Source organism: Bactrocera oleae, chromosome 6 (genome assembly GCF_042242935.1).
Source record: "Bactrocera oleae isolate idBacOlea1 chromosome 6, idBacOlea1, whole genome shotgun sequence".
Classification (NCBI taxonomy): domain Eukaryota; kingdom Metazoa; phylum Arthropoda; class Insecta; order Diptera; family Tephritidae; genus Bactrocera; species Bactrocera oleae.
This window is the reverse complement of record NC_091540.1, coordinates 4,942,076-4,958,847: the sequence shown is the minus strand read 5'-3', so window position 1 is coordinate 4,958,847 and position 16,772 is coordinate 4,942,076. Positions and strand designations below refer to the sequence as shown.

The following is a 16,772-nucleotide window of genomic DNA, read 5'->3' as shown; positions in this document are numbered from 1 at the left end:
AATTTTAATGTATGCAATTTTAACGACGACAATTGTTTGACAACAAAAAGTGACTAAAAACTACAAAAAAAGAATATAAAAGATTTTAAAAAATATGACAAAAAAATTGCGATAAAGCAGTTAAAAGACAAAAAACTATAAAAGAGACAAATAAAAATGGCAAACAAGAATTAAAAAATATGTTTCGAAATTTTAAATTTGAAAGTAAAAATACATAGTAATGGCACGATATTTGAATGAAGCCCGGCTGACAATCACTTATTGGCCATTTGATTAGTTGCGCTACTTCATCTTACAATTAGATACATACATATATATAAACTGATTCATAGCCTGTCGTACCACTTATGAATTTGATTGTTTTTTAATTTTTTGCACGCTGAAATATGCACGTACGTATGTATATTGCATACAGGGTGCACCATATTTGGTGTGGGAGTTGTCGAACACTTAAGCTTTGACAGGTCTGTCTGACAGCTGTCATAAATAATATTTATTGTTATTAGTTCCAAGAAATTTCTTATTAGTATAGCTTTCAAGTCTTTTTTTGTAACAGCATGTGCAGTTCCACTTTGAAAATAATATCTGACAGCTTTGCCGGAATATGAAAATATATCTGTTAGCACATTTCACGGTGTAGCGTGGTTTCGAACAGGGCGACTCGTTTAAGTAACATTGAGCCTTAAGCGATTATATTCATTAACAAGTCAGAAAAAATGCCACCTTTCATAAATTTACTTGAAGAGATATTTTACGGCGATTCATTGAAAAAAAAAACGGTCTTTAAGCTCAGCGTATCGAATGTTTAAGCCATAGTTTAAGATATCAAAAGGCAAATATTGGCATACCAACTAGTTTATTGCTAATAAAATTTAATTAAAAACTCACAAACCTCGGGAATATATCTTAAAGAACCTTCCTTTAACGGAAACTGCCACTAAGCTGATTAGTTAGTGATAGAAAGTTCGAAAAGTGGGGAAGCTTATAGTTTAAGGGCGTATCGAGATCTATGGCATCACCCAAACGTCTTTAGTGGTAAATTTATTTCTATAAAAACTGTTCGTAAAATATTCCCGCGGAGTCCAATGAACAACTGAATCGAGTTCGCATCGCTTTGGTTCATTTATTATATCCAAAATAGTTGAATTGTCGTTTAAGAAGTAACGGTTTTCGCACCGACAGCCTTTCTAGCCTTCGACGAAAGTGAAAACTCAGCTTTAGCACCTCAGTTCAGAGTATATTTCTTATGAAAATTAACCCTACACCAACACACCCTGTATCCAAAAGCTATTGCAATATAGTTCGTCACGCCGACTCACATCCCCAACTTTGCTGCCGTTACTTCCGATTTAAACATTTATCGGGTACGTAGAACCGCTTTGCCTAAGCGGTAAGCCCACTTCTGTCACCAATTAACATAAGTTAATATGCGTTTGGCATTTTTAATTTTTCGCCCCTTACCACAATTCACTTTCCATATTATGTAGTAGTTTATGCTTTATTATGCATTTTAGGTGAGTTTGAATTATTTATTGTACGCGCGCGCACAAATACAAAAGCGCGATGGGCTCATATATTATTCATGTTGTGCGGTCGCTTGTGTTTGGAAGTCGCCGGTGTCTAAATGGAGTTATCGGTAAGCAGTTCAAGGTTATTGTTTGTTTACATTTTGTTTGATTGTTATTTAAATTGAGAGCGCGCATTTCGATTAAATTATTTTGATTTTCTGTTTTTGTTTTTGCCTAAGTAAATTTTTTTATTTTTCTTGAAAAAAAAATTTTATAAATTGGGAACTTGTTTTTACCAAAATAAAAATTAAATTCAAAATTTCTGCTAGAATTTTGTTAGTTAAGAAATTTGTAAAAATTAAAAAATAAAACATCAAAAAAACTAAAACAAATTAAAAAAATATTAATTAATACGAAAATTTATAAAAAAATTTTAACCAGGTGATTTTCGAAAATTTTATTTTAATCAAATAATTTTAATTTTCACCAAAAAATGTTACTTTTAAACAAAATATTTTGAACTTTTTTTAAGTTCATCAAATTGGTTTTACTTAAAAGAAATAAAAATTATAATATTTCCGCTAGAGTTTAGTCGTTAGTTTTAAAATTTGGAAAAGTTAAGGGTATTTAAAAGGAATATATATATAAAAATAAAAAAAAAATTTAAAAAAAAATTTTTAATTTTCACCAAAAAGTTTTAAAATTAGTCAAATTGTTCGAAATTTTGATTTGTACTCCTATTTATACTATGTGCATTAAAATTATCACAAAAAACTATTAAATTATGCATTTGAACGTAAAAACCTATAAAATTTCACATATATATGTCATTCGGCCAGACCAATTTGTTATTTTGACATTTGTTTTGAATATTATACTTTATTTGCAAAAATCGTGAATTTAAAATTTCGATCATATGCAAACCAATAAAATAAAGAATAATCATATAATAAATATATTTTTCTATTTGATTTGCATTGGAATATTCCGACCGCAAATAAAAACCCATTAAAATATTAACTACTTGTTGTTAAATGTGCTGTCATAAAATTTGTTGTTTTTATTGGTCATTAGGCATGGGCTGTAATAGCTTTAGAATGAAATGTGGTCAATTTGGTTTTTGGAAATTTGGTCAAAAAATAAATATTTTAGAATAAAATAAAATAGTTTAAAATTAAAATTTTCTGTCTTAAATTTAACAAAAAATTTAGTATAAGTTAAAATGGAAATTTACTTTTAAGTGCGAAATTTAGACCGAATTTCTATATAAAATTCTTCACAAATGTTTTTTTAATGATCTGTTCCAGCAAAACAGGAAAAAATATGCATATATTCATCTATGGTCATTTATTTTTTAAGTCTCGCCAAAGAAAGATGGAAAAAGTTATTTTTGATAAAACTTTAATACACTCCCTGCTTGCGGTACGAAGGTAAAATAACTTTTTATACTGTACGTTAATTCTTCAGTGACCGCTTACGCTCCCTAACGGTTCAATTAAACATACATATGTCATAAATGATTGGAGCTACCTCTGTGACATTCATAGAGACACTCCGCATCACGAGATTAAGTTGAAATATGTTGAAGTAAAACAAAATAGACTTACAAATGAACAGGATAAAAAGTTGCACCATAGGTGTGAAAACGCCCACTTTTCGATGAAATTTTATGCGATAAATGCGCTGCGTAAAAGTTTAATATTTTTCCTAATATTTTAAAATCGAAAACCATTTTGAGAATATCTTGGTATCTTAAATTAGTTTTAGCTAGTTAGGTTGGTCAACAGGCAACATATTTCAATGAGGTTAGGTTAAGAAAGTCCTAATAACCTAATGTGACCAATAAATTACGAAATCACTTCAAATCTTCCTAAACATATCATCAACCGATTGAAATTACATTTACTCCGATTTGAACAATTTCTTCGGATATTGTAGTGATGGCTGAGCTTATAATCTGTGCCAAATTTCGTGATGATACCTTTTCTAATTAAAAAGTTTTCCATAAAAGAACTTGACTTCTATAGGTCAGTTTGTAAGGCAACTATATGCTTTAGTTGTCCGATATTGGTTCCGACAAATGAGCAGCTTCATGGTGAGAAAATGATGTGTGCAAAATTTCAGATCGATATCTCAAAAGTTAAAGGAACAGTATAGCCAATTTCGCAATATCCGTTAACACTATTCTAACGAGTATTTCCACATACATCTAACTATATATGGTATTTTCAAATGTATGCAACAATCCTGTTGATCATCTTTAAAATTTCCTTTTTTTGATGTTTTGGTGTGTAGTATCGTATAGATGTATAAATGTCTATATGTATGTATATTCGCCTATATACTTTGTACGCCATAATTACGCGCATTTCGCCCATTAATTTGCATATAAATGTCAAATTTTAGCAAATTAATGTTGACAACACTTTTGCTGTCATGATTTGTGTTGCATACGCAGACACATTTATCACTACAAAGGTGTAACGCGATATTTAGAAATGCATAGAAAATAAATTGCAAAGTAGCTTCAGGCAATTATGAAAGATAGAGAACTTTTTTGTAATTATAATTTATGAATTTAGAAAAATTTTATTGATTATAAATTCTAAAAAATTCTTATCTTAACAGTTGCTTTTACATAGGGATGTATAGCGAGTAGCTGATATTATATTATATTTATGCATCTAAGATACTATATCGTATACAAAAATTTTTTGAATTGATATAAAAGGTAGATGTTGTCAATAGTTGCTTGTAGGTAAACTGTGCGTAATCTTGTGTTTAAAAAATCGAGCTTGATTGCTAGCCTTTCAGCACAAGCTTCAAAAATGATACTGGCTTCTAAACTAATATATTTTGAAGCTCTTTAGGCTATAAAAATTAGTATTATTGTAAAAATTATTATATTATTGTATTATTATAAAAATAGTATAATTATGTAAAATTATTTCATCGATAGATATTTGCAATGCTTCGTACTAATTGATTTTATTTCGGACATAACCTCGAAATTGCAAATATTTTTGAGTTCAATAAACAACGATCTAACTTATTTCAGTATTTTAAGCTTGCCATATGTGTTTACAGGCCCTAAAAATCCCATATTGTTGTTTATTATAAACATCATAAGCTTCGAAAATGGTTTTAAAATTAAAAAACAATATTTTTGAAGCATATGTATGATTTTAAAGGTTTAAAAAATAAAGTTTTTGAAATATATAAATAAAAGAATCGCTTTTGCGTTAACATTACAATAGTTTTTCGTAGACAAATATTTGTAAATTTTGGGGCTAAAAGCGCTACTTACATATATTCAAATAAATTTAAAGATAATAGGAAATATGAGTTTGAAAAATAATTTACATATTCTGACTTTCTCATGGATTTTAATTCACTTTAAAAGTCTACTAATAAAGACTAATGCTATTCAGCTACACTTGAAATTATGTTTCGAAAAATTCGAAAACCGTAAACAATTCAAAAACAATTCGTAAACAATTCAAAAACAAATGTTTTGATGACTTATCTAAATACATTTCCATTTCATTTCGAAAACTATTTCCACCTTATTATAAAATTTATATGATCAGGAAATTAAATATTATACTAATTTCATTGCTCTTCAATCAAAAATATGTTTATAATACTATTTTCGCCCACTTGCCATAGACATAAATTACGCTCGCTATTCTTCACCTTTGTCCGCTTTCTAATTTCACCTTCGCTTGACAAAAAGCAGCTGTTGCTGCGCGACGGCCAAAAATCATGCAATCAACGCATTCCAGCGGAAAAATTTATATGCCGTTATTTTTTCAGCTGTTTTCTTTTGGTATATGAAAAATCGCACATGAACTTATCAAAGTCACTCTAGAAACAACAAAATCTATATTATATTGTTTTTCATATTTACTTGACTACTCAAGCATATTGCATTCGTCTTCGCACACCTTTAACTCGATTAACATAATTTTCCGTTGTAACGCCGAAAAATTAAGCTCTAAACACCTCCTAATATTTTCCAGCCTTCACACTAACCCCGCCGAAACCATTAATAATGACCTTGGCATGCCTTCAATTGAAACGCATAAATCAAACAAATATATGCATAATGAAAAAATTAGCTTAATACTCTTTTGTTTTTGTTGCTGAAAGCTCAAAATTAGAAAAAAAATTATAATAATTTTGTTTTGTGCGCGTAAAGCAGGAAAATTTGCTGAATTAGTGTATTAAAATATCTCTTGGCACATGCTCATTATCGCGTATGATTTTGTATTAGCAGGAAATAATTGGTTGTGCTATAAGGCTGGGAGCTTACTATGGAGATTTTGTGATATAATTCTGAGTATACTATATTAGTTTATTTCTTTGGAAGCGGCATATATACTGTAACTTTTACGATGTGCCTTCCTGTTAGTTTTGTATTATAAAGCCTGGTGTACACTATTTGCATTTTTTGATAAAATTCTGACTATAAAAGGTGAGGTACTATTTTAATGGAGTCAAACAAACTATTACCTTTAAAGCACACTTTCGTAATATATAGAAGTTAAGGTAGGTATTTTAAGCTACTAATATGTGCACTCAGCCGTAGATTCACAAATCTGTCTCTTTCTGTATAATATTTTACTATAAGGGTGACTGCACACTATAAAATTAATTTTGCTAAACTTTTGAGCAATTATAATGGTATGTTTCTATGATACCAACAAATGGACTGTACCTTTCAGGCACGCTTTTTTAATACTATTTTATTACAAGGCCGAATGCAACCATGAAAATTTTATGATAAAGTTTCGGGTATAGGGAATTTTCTGGTTGGAGTTACGGTAGAGACTTTGAGGTACTAGAGTGTATTATTTTTACAAGCCAGTGCACATTTTCTATAACATGAGCAACAATATCGCATATTTTTTTGATAGCAAAAAACATAATAATACATTAAGCCACGCTTTCTTAATAATATAACGCCTTAAGGTGGGTTTACACTATATAGATTTTTCTTTGAAAATCTGAGTATTAAATGTATTATATATTTCTGGAAAAGTAAAATGTAACGTTAAATTATAAAGCCTTTATTATTTTACATGATGTTTTGAATGAACTTTAAACTATTAAAGTGTGCACTTGGTATTACATTCAGCAAACGGGGCAAATTAATTTGAATAGTACCCATAATTTTTATTTTTTTTTTATTTTGCAAAATTCAGCAGTTAGCTTCGAAAAAACATTAAAAGAAAATATATAAATAATTGAAATGAGTTATGTTTTCGAAGCGATCGAAATGAGAGACGTGAGCAAATGTATGACAAGAAAAAATTAAGTGAGTAATTCGCTAAGTACTTGTACAATTATGTGACCAATTGAGTTTAGAAAATAGGAAAAGAATTTCGAGATAAACAACACTGTTTATGTAGTGGCTAAAATGTGTATTAGCCAATATTTTTTTACTTAAATATGATGCTAATCCATAAATATACCGCTATGCGGGTGGGCGTTCCCACGCGTTGGCAGTGAGAAATTGTAGCTTTTACCGCACTTTTTTTGATGTTAAAATCTGTAGCTAGCGTTTCGAAAATATATGTACCGTTCAAAGAATGAAATTGTGTGTGAATTTTGTTTATGTCAATTTCTAGTATTTGATTTTTATTACCATAAATACTTTTGTGTAGTTTCTTCTACCATTTACAATATTATACGTTTATAGGAACATCTGCAGTATTGACGTCACAATATCATGAACAACACAAATAATTTTGTAGCCAATTTCTGTTTTATATTTTTGCTTACATTTTTGTATATTCTGCTTCTGTGCTGTGGTTGTTGTTGCTTACTTCAGCGCAAATCGACAGTATTAATAGGTTGTCTTTTAATTAGCTGATTTAGGGTGATTGATGTGGAATATTTTCGTACAGTAAATCTAATAAATATTTCGCTATTTAAGCGCGTATATTAATAGGTGGAGAAAGGTGTATACATTGTCTTTGGAAGCTGTATAATTTTATCAATGAACGAAAATATCTGAAATGCATATAAAAATAAATTTTTGTAGACAAGAGGGCAGATGCCTGAGACGTTAACTTCGGCTGCATTAAAGCTATAATATCTGTTATAGCATTTCGATCTGAACAATTTCATAGGAGCTTATAGCGATGAGTTTGCCATATAAAAAGTAATTATTGTTCCCATTTTTTTTTTGTTTCAAGCTTTTATCTCTTTCATTTTAGCTCTTGCGGATTTCGCTAAAAATATATTGCTCCCTTCGCCGCGTTTCACTTTATGCGCTCTGGTGACCGTCACATAACGCCATTGCGACCATCAATCAACGCCTCACCTTGCCCGCTAACTAAGCGACACGAGTAATTGTGTTCCTGTGTCAATAGTGGCAACCATGGTGATCAGTTATGTTGCAAGTGCTAGTTTTTTTCCACTTAAATTTATTTACTGCATTTTTGCATTTCAAGTAGTAAACAGTTGAATGCACATCGAGCTTTGAAAAATGGTGTTGTGTAGCGTAGCTACTACGCACAAACATACTCGCAAATTCAATTAACTGGCTTTTAGTGGGTAACCAGGTTTGTAGGTGCAAGAGCAGATATATTTCATATTTCTTTTTACTTTTTTAATTTAGTTCACAACTGTCAGAGCTGTAGGTGTATGCCATATAGACACACCCGCACACGTTCGTTTGCAATTTGCCGGCAGCATTTTGCTGGTCATTTGTTGGCTGTTTTGTTAGCGAGAGTGTCTACCATGACTTTGAATTGTTGCCCATGTTTGCTCAAGGTTTTCCACTTTCAGCCGCTGCAGTTAGATAAACAGGCTGTCAAATTGCAAGCTGGTTGTTAATTTTGCCTACACTTTTGTGAGAAGCCAATGTTTATAATCAATTATGGTGGTCGCAATCGCGGTGGATAAACTCAACCCAGTACGAAAAATTGGGAAATTCAACAAAAATTTGTACTAAAAGATATTGTCTGTACAATGACCTACAGTCCAAAAAAAATTGTCAAAATTGCCAAAATAATAATAAATTCTTCAAATTCAAAGTAGTCAGCAATATCTGAAAGTAATATTTCAGATGATTCTAGATGTGCAGTTAAAGCAGTATTTTTTTCAACGGTAGGTTTGTTTGCTTAAGCTAGATTATGTTGTTATTTTTGCAGCGGCAGAAAATATTCTCCAAATAATAAATTTTGAGGAATACTACCGCGCTGAAAGTTCTTGGTACGATGAAAATCGGGTTTCTTTCGAAATATGTGGATCCGACTTACACGGGAAGCTGAATTACTTATCTCGCGATGGGTTAATGACTTAGGTGCTTGTTTAGAAAGCAGGAAATAATCGTGCTGTTTGGAGAGTAGTTTCGAGAATGAAGAGTATAATCGGAAAAAAGACAGAAGGAAGTGCTACTAGGGCACTATAATAAATATTTATTATGTTGAGGCAATCTTAAAAGCTAAGCGTCTAAAACGTCTGTTTTCGCATTTAAAATTGAAGCACTGACCGCCTCTAACTCGTAGAAGATATCTAATGAGAGTTAAAATAATGTTATGAAAAACAGAACCTGGTTAATGAGAAAGCCTCATTTCACTCAGTACGCTACAAGTTTGCATTTTGGAACAGTTTTATCAATTTCAAATACGTTTCCGAAGAATGTCACAAAAAGCTGCTATTAGCAGTGTTCGATCCTGAATAAGTAAGGACAAGCTTACGAGTCGCAGTAAAGCATTTTATGAAACCCATTAGACAGTCGGATAAATAAAAAATGTGCAGATCTCTCTGCATCGCTGATAGCATCGAAGTACCCACCACAGTAGAAGCGAAGCCGTCAGAACAAAATATGTTTTTTAAATTCATAATGCGGTTTGGTACATACTTTTAACTTCCTTACTTGCACGGTTTAGTTCCGAAACGACTGTTTACGCAGCAAAATTTCCGGCCATGGCCTATATTAAGGTTTTCGCCAAGTTACCGCATTAAGTTGTTTATATTTGCATATAAGTGTATGTATGTACTTGTATTATGTATGCAAGTACATACACACATGTATTTGTGAATATGCCTAAACACCTGTGCATTTCCTTGAGCTAAACAAATGCGCAGACCTGCATAAATGTAAACATTTTTTGCAAGACACTTCAACCGTTACAAAAACAACAACAATGAAATGTTTTGCATCAAAAAGGCATAACAGCCAGCGCAACGCAACGCTTTTGTTGTAATTGTAAAATTTTATGTTGTGGCGAAATGTGCTTACATATATGCGTGTACAAAGTAAATATGTACGCCTGCATCCCCCTCGGCACCCTTCAATAACAACGAACGCTGATCGATCGATCGATTGATTGTTTGCTTTGATCGCGTCACCATACGAGTATAAGCGCCGAAGATTGCCTCCAGCGCGGCGAGTTGCAGGGCAGTGACGGCGCACCGCGCGTTTGCATGTGTGTGTGTGTGCGTGATATTGCACGCACCAAAACATTTTTGGGTCAACTGAACGCAATACCAAAAACAGCAAAAAGCAGAAGAAGAAGCATTATGTGCGTAAACAGCAGCCGAAATTTGTAGTGCGTTGCCGAGAGCGGGCGTGGTGCGGTAGAGTTACAGAGTTTGTATGCTTGTATGTGTGTGCGACTGCAGATGATACAGCAATTATGAAATGGAATCGCTGGAAATTGCAAAACATCAAATCAAGTGGCAGTGTTCTCAATTTGATTCTTCCCTCCTTTTTTTGTTGTAACAAAATTCGGTACATTTTTCAGATAAACAAACAGTAATCATGGCATTTTTTGTTGTCTGGCACTTTATTCGGTTGGTTGACCCCAATTGAAGAAAGCAAATCATATTTTGTCTATGCGTATAAATATAAGCGTACAAATTGATATGATTGTAAACGGGTCAGACAAATTGGAGTGTCTGCTGTAAGATTTTTTGTGTTTTGTTTTGTAAAACTTAGCTTTACTGCGTTGTGAAAAGTAGATGTGGACTTTAGTTTCAAGAACGAGGTTTTCACATTAGATCAGATTTTTATATTGCGCAAGCTCAAAAATACTGCTTAACTTAGGACAGAATCTGTAACTGATTAAGTAATGCCATTTCAGCAACATTCTCTAAAGGACTTGAGTAATCAAAATCGATAAACAAACTAAATAACCACAATTTTTATATAATAAAAATAAGACAACCAACCGATTTAGGAAAAAGAAAGCATTTTGGGGCTGTGGAGAGTGAAGAAAACACATTCGACAACTGCAGTTGAGGTTGTCAGTTGGTAAATTTAAAGAACCACTCCAAAAAAAAAAACGATATTTAGAAGTTTCCGATAGAAATGCTCAAATTTCTCTGATCTCAGATGAAAACTTCGAAGAGGTAGAAAAAAAAGAGTCTATAGAATATCTTCTATGCAAATACAAGACTTTGTGTAGGAAAAGAATCACAACTATCGGTGAAGGGCTGCATGACGATGTCTCGGAAGTTGGACTCATAAAACTTTTTGTAATGATGAACTTTCAATGGAGCACAACGTGTTTCAGAGAGGATATAATAGAGTAAGGCGATTGTAGTCGCAGCAGTTTCACAATGAACGCCCTAAAAGTCTAGACACGTCGTCAGACATCCATTCTACCTAGCTTACTACCTAATCTACAATTAATGGAGGGTGAAGTCAAGAAATTGCTAATAGTTTTTTGAACATATAGATCTAAATATAGACAGTACAAACTTCACGGATTGTGAATGTTCTCACGAAAATTTTGAAGTCAGTGTAATCGCACCGGAGCCAGATTATATACCGACCCGGGACTGTTAACTCAGCAGCACTAAATTAGAGTATGTTTTTTGCCACTAGAATACACAATAAGCCACTAGAGTACATAACAAGCAGTTTTGAATTCATTAGCGAATGGAAGAGATTCTTTCCGTAAAAGCTTAAATAACTGTAAATTAGCAACTTCAGCTACTTTTGTGATTGCTTTCATGAGAGTGGAATCACATTTGATAAAAGACGCAATCAAAATTGTAAATTTTAGGCAGAAGCTGTAACTTTTCAACGATTTAAAAGAAAAAGAGACGACAAAAAACGCTGAATATTCTATTGAATGGAAATTATAAAGAATTGTTAGACAAATTTTCGCTACTTTCAAGAACAGCGTCATTTCGCATACTTTATACAAACAATTCAAGTGAATTGTGGAGAGCACAAAAGCACAAGCATGTTGCTGCATTTTCTAAAAAAGCACAAAGATATTGGCCAAACAAATACATTATGTTACTATATACAACAACACTAAATGGCAAGACAGCACATTAGTCCGCCAAAAAAACATACAATTTGCCATAATTTTAGTTCACTAGTAATAGTGTGTGTGTGTGTGTGGTTGCAGGCCACTTCAATGGCTGGCACGCAATTATGACGCCACAAGTCCCATCTGTACTACATATATATATGCTAACGCATTTGCCACCCACCAATGGACGCCACACTGCGGCAGTAGGCGGCCAGTCGCCTGCTTTTAGCAAGTCGCCGTTGGCCGCAGGTCAGCACGCCACTTGATGACGCCACAATGGACCAGCGGCAGTGGTCTTTGCCAAAGGCTCGAGCAATTTAAAAAGCGCCCAGTTACCAAATACACCTACAGACGCACTCACATATATTATATGTATGTGTGTGGTTGTTGCAAAATTTCCTGTGTTTATGTTTTCTTTCTACCGCTTTAATTTTGTTTAAACAATTACGCAAATTTTCGCTGTATTTATTGTTTTTGTGTTTTTTCTTGTTTTATTTTGCATAGCAAAAATTTTTCGTTTATTGTTTTGCGGCATTTGTTACTTAATTTCTCAAGAATTTCCCGCAACAAACACAAACAAAAAAGTAAAATCAATAATTGCGGTGCATAAATGTTGTTATTTTCGTATTAAGCGGAAGTGGAAACAATTAAATGTTGCCCCAGTTCGTGAAATTTACTTAATGAAATGTTTTGCTGGATATTTGCAAATCTGCTTTAGATTTTTGTGCGTTTAATTTTTCGGTGTTTTTGGATTAGTTAACTGCAGGAGATGCTGTCGGCTTGATTTGTAGAAATTTCAAGCTCTATACCGAAATAAAATTAAATAAAATTATGTATTTTAAGAGACTTCCGCCATAAACCTTAAACGTCCCTTGATAATTCGACATCACATTCTTTATATGTTATGGCTTTAGTCAAGTGAATAGCCGAGAAATGTTAAGCATACGGTCTCAATTAGTCAAGAAAAATTTTACCATAAATGTACTTTTTTTCTTAATTAAGAACTTTGAAATAATATTATATCTCTTTAAAGTTGTAGTTTAGGGTGTTATTATGACATTATTCTCAGATTATTCTTACCGATTTTCAGTTGTCAGTTTCTTAACTATAATTTGAGACCATTAAAATGGAGAGAGTATGGAGCCGGTTTTTAAATAATCACTCAAGAACTTTAATATAGATGGTATTCACGCCACTATTGATTACTTAGAAACCGACAATCCTATGATAGACAGAAATTAACTTATGACTTATCCTAAAACCTCACATAAGTGAGCCTGGTAAAACTTAGTTTTTCTGAGATACATTATTACAAACGATCTCTGAATGCAAACCTAAATGTCATACAATTGAGAGCTTCTAAGTTAACACCACTAACACTTGGCATAAAACTAACTTGAGAAAATGATTCGTTGAGAAATTCTGTAAAGCATACTTCTTACAGTTGGTCTTTCATGCAACACACATATGGTAAATATATTTGGGTTTGCATTTTAGGCGTATTAAGCCAAATGGAGACATCGAGCCTTACGTCAGACCTGCCATCTATAGTTCGTTTATTTAAAACTTGTTGCATGAAAATATATTCTCACATAATACTTTCAAAACGATGATCCATTTAACGGGACCTTTTTTTGTTTTATCATTGAGATGTTAGGTTTGGTTAGGTCGTAGAGCTGATCGCCACAACAAATATAACGCGGTATCCCACTTGGACAACCGTGAACGCTGTTCTATTGTGAGTACCAAAATTCCTAGACCTGGATAATCAGACCTTTGTAGATCGGCGAAGCGTTTTAAGTCTGCCACAAATATGTAAAGCCGGCTAATATCAATCCCCGTCACATTCGTTGTGTTTACCGAGATATTTCAACCTCATGCCGGCAAAAAGGTAACAGTTAAGAAAAAAGGGTCTTATTGGACAGTGTCCCAGCAGAACAACTACCATAGCGGCGAGATGAGCTAGTAGTTCAGAGGAGCTCTTGGGCTTCATTCTGGAAAAAATATATTGGAGTCGCACAAATTGTTGTTGTTTTGTTAGAAGATTTTCCAAATATTCCCGATTTTTCTTTGCTCTTTTTAAGTCTTCCAAAGCAGCGCTCTCGCAGTTCTCTCACAAAACACACTAACAGAAATAACTGCAACGGCGATCCCCAAACTATGCGTGAAGCGTAAACAAAATAATAACAACAATCTGCTTTTTTTATGTTTTACGAAATAACATACATAAAAAAGTCGTTGATACTGAATTATAGCAAATAATTAAGCGATTTTCATATGATTTCCGACTGCTTAACAAAAAACAAAAAAAAGAAGAAAATCAGCAATTAATGCGAGACACTCAAAAGCTTCGAAATTTGTGACACTTTAAGCATATGTTGCAATTGTTTTTGTATTTAACATTTTTTAGTGTTTTTATTTTCAATATTTCTCTTGCATTAATCGCCTTGCTTACGCGACTTGACATTGTCACTGGCGAGTGCAAGCGAGTGTTGCCGTCAATTGAGTGCAGCGAGCGCAGCAGCGGCGGGCGCCCACGCGCTATAAATTTTTTTGATTTATTTTTATTTTTTTGATTTTTTTTTTATAAAAGGCTGGTGGAAATAAGTGCTCGATGGCAGAAGTTTATGAGTGTGATATATGGCGGGCCACAACAGACGTTCATCTGTGTGCTTATTGCTTATAAAATATTTTTATTTATTCGTTTGTTTTTCTGGAGGGTGTCGAGAAAAGACGTGCAACTTATGAGATTTAGCTGACGAAGAGTGGTTTATTAAGCGATTCCTTTGATTTTGGGCAAAAGGCAAAGGGTGCATATAAATTACTTGTGACAGGTTTGAGATTTTTTTTTTGTTTTTAATTTTATATGTACATATATACATTAAAGTATGTAAGTAATTATGTCGCTAAAGCTTTAACTAGAGGGTGTCTAAAGTTTTGGAAAATTTTTTCTACATTTCCAAAATTCTGTTTTTTAACGCTTGTGTTATTTGGAGAATATAAAATTGTATATATAATTCTAAAAAAAAATCTAAATTCTAAAATTAATAATTTTGTTTTTTATAGAATTGAGTCAGATATAAACAGTATTTCTTATTTCTCAGATTTTTTTTTTTTGAAAGTAAAAGTAGTAATTTTTTATTTTTGTTTTGAAATATTTTCAGAATACAAAATTACAATTTTTTTTTAATGAATTTTAAAAAAGTGTAATTTTATGAGAAATTAAACACTTCCTGACAACTCGTTCAACTGTACCAATTTTTTTAAAACTTTTATTTTTGGTTTTTGTTTTTTAAAATTGGTTTTAAGTTAATTTTTTGTTTCAAATTGGGGCTTAAAAACTTTTAGGGGTTTTTGAAAATTTTCAATAATTTTTTTTTCGTAAAAAACATTTTTTTCTAACAAATATAACTTATTTAAAAAGATTGTAAACAAATTTATAGTAAAAATTTATATTATGATTGTTGTTTAAAATTTTTTAATTTATATGGGTAAAGTTTCTAATAATTACTTTTCCGAGTTTTAAAAAAATTTATTTTTTATAAAATAGAATAGAATTTTATTGTTATTTTATTTTTATTTTTACTTAAGAAATTATTTTAATGCGTTTGTTCTTCTATAATTTTAAATTTTATTTTTTTTATACAATTTTTATAATAATTTTTTCAATTTGTATATTTTTTCGCTCTTTTAGCTTTTATTAATTTGTAATAAATTTATGAGAGTTTGGGTATCGTTCTCTTTATTTATTTCAGTATATATTTTGTTTTGCTTGGTTTATATATTTTTTTGATGTCAAATATTTTTTTAGTTTTATTTTTTTTTGTAATTTTTATTGGATTGAATTATGTTGGAAATAATTGTCATATGTCACTCACCTGCCGATTCATTGCAATTCACTTCGAGCACCAACAGCGCCAAAAGCAGCCAAGTAATGTGATAAGCATCCTTTCGAGTTGCCATATTTATTGATTTGAAGATGCCGTTAAAGTAACTAATTACGTGTTATTTGCCGGAAGAGCAAAAGCTCAAATTTAATTGTAATAAATTTCAAAATTTTTTTTAAACACGGCTTTAAATTTTTTTTATATTTTTATTTTTTTTTCTTAACTTTTAGTTTATGAAAAATTTAGCAGCTTTAACACTTTTGCATTTTACACTAACACGCTCAGTCGCACACGTTTCACGTCAGTGTCAGCATTAAGACACTACTTGATCGAGCGAAAAGATGATTCTTATTGAATTTTTATGGAATTTCGCAAGCGAGTAAATCAAACGCCAATTGAAATGACCTCTGGCGCTTAGGTGTTTGCTTCTCACTCTTTTCGACGTGTTTTGCCTTTGCACTTGCTGCACAAATTCATTTATTACTGGCGTTTGTTGATTTCTGTTTGATTGCTTTGCCAGCGTTTTGTTTGCTCGCACGAGGTTTGTTTGCCTTTGTGTGCCGAAATTTTTTGCGCTATGCTTTTTGCTTGCGCTTCCTCTCTCGCTTTTCGCCTATTAATATTTGCTAATAAATAAATTAAAGCAAGCGTGTCGGCAATAATAAATATATTTTATGTTCTTTTGCTTGGCAATTGAAAAATACTTTGGCACTCACTTATGGATTTATTTAATTTGCACATGGAAACAACTATTTCTTTTTGCTGGTTATACATACACATATGTACGTACATATACTCGTATATGCTGGGGTTTGCACTATGATTTGTAATTGTTATATTTCATACACATATTTTTGTTGTAGTTTGGTAGACGCTCTGGCTGCAAAGAGACATAAAATGCGAATTAGAAGTGATTATGGAAAAAAAATTATTAATAATTAGAACTAGAAAAAATAAAACAAATTTTATAAAAAAGTTTAGCAATTTTTTATTTAATTTTTATGTTTATTTAAATATACTTTTTTTTTATATAATTAAATTGATCAAAAATATTTGCTTGGTCACACTGAATTAATTAAAAGTGATTATCG

The 16,772-nt window shown here is 31.8% G+C and overlaps 1 long non-coding RNA gene across 7 annotated transcripts in view; it reads right to left on the bottom strand.

Annotated features, from left to right (window-relative positions):
- LOC106622430 (uncharacterized) overlaps positions 1 to 16,772 on the bottom strand; it is a 159,461-nt gene that overhangs the window by 79,024 nt on the left and 63,665 nt on the right. For all 7 annotated transcript variants that reach the window (XR_011397145.1, XR_011397146.1, XR_004975587.2 and 4 more), the window contains one exon: positions 15,673 to 16,561. This is a non-coding gene — a long non-coding RNA (uncharacterized lncRNA). The remainder of the gene's footprint in view (positions 1 to 15,672; positions 16,562 to 16,772) is intronic.